The sequence below is a fragment of the Tupaia chinensis genome, unplaced genomic scaffold (genome assembly GCF_000334495.1).
Source record: "Tupaia chinensis unplaced genomic scaffold, TupChi_1.0 Scaffold139677_1, whole genome shotgun sequence".
In the NCBI taxonomy this organism is placed as follows: domain Eukaryota; kingdom Metazoa; phylum Chordata; class Mammalia; order Scandentia; family Tupaiidae; genus Tupaia; species Tupaia belangeri.
Window position 1 is genome coordinate 2,713,629 of NW_006199558.1, and position 3,596 is coordinate 2,717,224.

Consider the following 3,596-nt stretch of genomic DNA (forward strand, 5'->3'; position numbering starts at 1 on the left):
AACACAAAGTTTGGAATATAAATACCTAAAACATAGAGAGACTTAAAAGAATTATGCTTGAACATTACCAGAAAACCTATGACAATTTAAAAATCAAGAGATGGGGCCGGCAGGTGGCTTGGTGACTAAGGGCATTGGACTCCCACATGGCCGACTATGGTTCGAATATCGGACCTGGTGGCTTGCTTTCTCACTTTCCCTCTCTCTCTCTCTGCGTGCATGTCTTTCTGGTCAAATTAAAAAAATAAAAAATAAAAAAATAGAAAAATAAAAATCGTGAGAAATAAATTATTTTCTATTTTAATGTAAATTATCGGTATTCACCTAGCAAGAAATTAAATATCTAAATGGATCTATTACAATTGTACAAACTGATTGAAGGGTAACAAGATCAGACAAACTTCTAGTTTATTTGTATTTATACTTAGAAGATGGATAATTTCAAATCATTGTAATAATTTCAACGAAATCTGGATACTCTAAACTTTTTTTTTGATACAGTGTACTTTATTGATGGTTTGTGACAAGGAGGGCTCCCCATCCCCTCCCTTTCTGCAGGGATCTGAGATGGAAACTGTCAAGGAGGGGAGCTTCTTAGTGTGGTGGGGTCTGAGCAGAAGCAGGGCCTCCCAAGCAGCTGAGGGCCTCTCTTTCTCGTGCTCACAGTGGAGCTGGTGGTCAGAGACTCTACTCCTTGGGGGCCATGTGGACCATGAGGTCCACCACCCTGTTGCTGTAGCCAAATTCATTGTCATATCAGGAAATGAACTTGATAAAGTGGTCATTGAGGGCAATGCCAGCCCCAGCATCAAAGGTGGAGGAGTGGGTGCCACTGTTGAAGTCACAGGAGATGACCTGGTCCTCGGTGTAGCCCAGGATGCCCTTCAGGGGGCCCTGTGACACCTGCTTCACCACCTTCTTGATGTCATCATATTTGTCAGCTTTCTCTAGGTGGCAGGTCAGGTCCATGACCGACACACTGTGGGTGGGGACACAGAAGGCCATGCCAGTGAGCTTCCCGTTCAGCTCCAGGATGACTTTGCCCATAGCCTTGGCAGTCCTGGTTGATGCTGGGATGATGTTTGGGCAGCCTCATGGCCATCACACCACAGCCTCCCTGAGGGGCTAACCACAGTCTTCTGGGTGGCAGCCATGGGATGAGCTGTGGGCCATAGGATGAGTCCCTCCATGATGTCAAAGTTGTCGTGGATGACCTTGGCCAGGGGGACCAAGCAGTTGGTGGGGCAGGAGGCATTGCTGACAATCTTCAGGGAGTTGTACTTCTTGTGGTTCACACCCATCACAAACATGGGGGCGTCGGCAGAAGGGGCAGACTGGTGGACTGCACAACATACTCAGCACCAGCATCACCCCATTTGATGTTGGCAGGATCTCGCTCCTGGAAGACGGTGATAGACTTCTTGATGACAAGCTTCCTGTTCTTGGCCTTGACAGTGCCATTGAACTTGCCATGGATGGACATGTAGACCATATAGTTCGAGTCAATGAAGGGGTCGTTGATGGCCACGATATCCCCTTTGCCAGAGTTGAAGGCAGCCCTGGTGACCAGAAGCCCAATACGGCCAAATCCATTTACTCTAACCTTCACCATCGTGTCTCCGGGACACGGTTGGCACTGCACAGGAAGAGGTGGCTGTCTGTTGAACGGGGAGGAGCAGAGAGCCTTAAACTTATTTATGAAGGTGATATAACTTGAAATTATAACTTGATTGAAATAGAATAAAACAGAAAATAAAGACAATCTCATTTTTCATGCAAATAGTCAAAATAAAAGTCAACCAAAACATTAGGGCCAATGGGTTTTATATCAAGAATAGTAGGAATGATTCAGAATCAAGACATTGGAGGGCTAGGCAGTGGTATGGCAATAATGCAACTGGACAAATGTGGGAAAGATCTTGGGTTCTCATCCTGGGACCTCCTTGAGTGAGTAGGCTGGATGCACATTTATATCTGTGACCCAGATCCACTGAGACTAGGGGTGGCTCACAGCATGGAAATGGCTGGAGTGCCTCTCTTTCTGTCTCATGGAACATGTATATAAATTAAATAAAAAAAACCCCAAGATGCTAGAGTCATGTAAACATTAAATAATTTGCCTAAGTTACTTAATGAGACATGAAACAATTTGTACTCTTACTTGTTAACTCATAATAATAATGAAAACAGTATCATGAAAATAACTTTTATTGAACGTGTTCTATGTTTTTCTTAGAATAAATTAGAATTAGAATTTGCTATTAGAGACTATAAAGTGAGAGGAAATAAGAATTGCCATGCTATAAATGAAGTCATGTTTGAGATTAAATGTAAAATAAAATGTTTGCTGTTGATATAGAAGAGTAAGTGAGAAAAGGAGAATATAGAGAGATTTCTTAGATTTTGACTTGACTAATACTGGATAGGATACTCATGATCTACTTTCAGCAAAAAGTAATGAAGAAAATACACAGGAAAAGGTTTCCCAAAAAGTCAAGGGCTGGATTAAAGTGAAGCAGAAGTGGTAGTATTATCACTGTGGAAGACGAATGTAGTGGCACTTCTAATTTATTTAGTATTCAGGATTTCAACCTTAATTAAGATTCCTTTGTCACATCATTCATCAAATATACTTGAAGAAATGGAAATTAACCTCAAAGTTTCTGTCGCCTCAGGCATGCTTTTAATACTTTTACTCATTTCAGTGTATTGTGAAGTACAGTGAGTTGACTTGGAAATGTTTTAGTTGGAAAAAGTAACATCCAAATGAAGAAATCACACATTACAAGGATTCTGGCAGGGATATCAAAAAGCAGTCATTTAAATGGTTACTAACTGTAACCATTTGTTGTTGGTGTTTCTTGCAGCCAGTGCTAAGAACATTACATTTTTCTTCCCCCAAATAGTCTGCTGGTTCTACCCTGATAATGTGGTTTGCAAAGGTCTTTAAAAATAATTTTTAAGAGGATATGATATTCCATATCTGTTTTTGCTTATGATATTCTGTATTTGTTTTAACAATGTGACTATATCCCTGAAAGATTTATGCAGTTATGATTATAATTTGCCATGACAAATATAGATAGTATAGAATTTTTAATTTAATAACTACATTTTAAATGTGACTGTAGGCACTGAGGTATATACTTTTAAAAACACTCTTCTCTCTAGTGAAGTTTCAGTAATCCCTCAAAACTCTGTCCTATCTGTTCGTTTTTTTTTAAGAATTATTTATTCAGTTCAATTAATTAATTATTATTTTATTTATTCTTTTAAAATGTGCTACAGGGCACACACGCTCACCAGAGAGAGATAGAGAAAGTGAGAAAGGACTCGGACTTGAACTGTGTTCAGCCATGCGGTAGTCCAGTTCCTATGCCAACTGCTGGCCCTCCTAGTTGTTCTTGAAAACTCTAACTCATAATGGATTCTTTGCATTCTATCTTGCACCTGTAGCCCTTATCACACACATGTGTGTGATATATACATGCCATATATATCTTCATAGAAAGTATAAGCGTTAAAAAAGTAAGGACAGAGCTAGCCCCACAGAAGAGTGGTTAAGTGTTATGGGAGAAACTGGAAAACTGTGGTAC

General features: G+C 40.2%; 1 pseudogene; it reads right to left on the minus strand.

Annotated features, from left to right (window-relative positions):
• Positions 1-522: 522 nt before the first annotated feature.
• Positions 523-1,612, minus strand: LOC102497211 (glyceraldehyde-3-phosphate dehydrogenase-like; annotated as a pseudogene).
• Between the last annotated feature and the right edge of the window lie 1,984 nt (positions 1,613-3,596).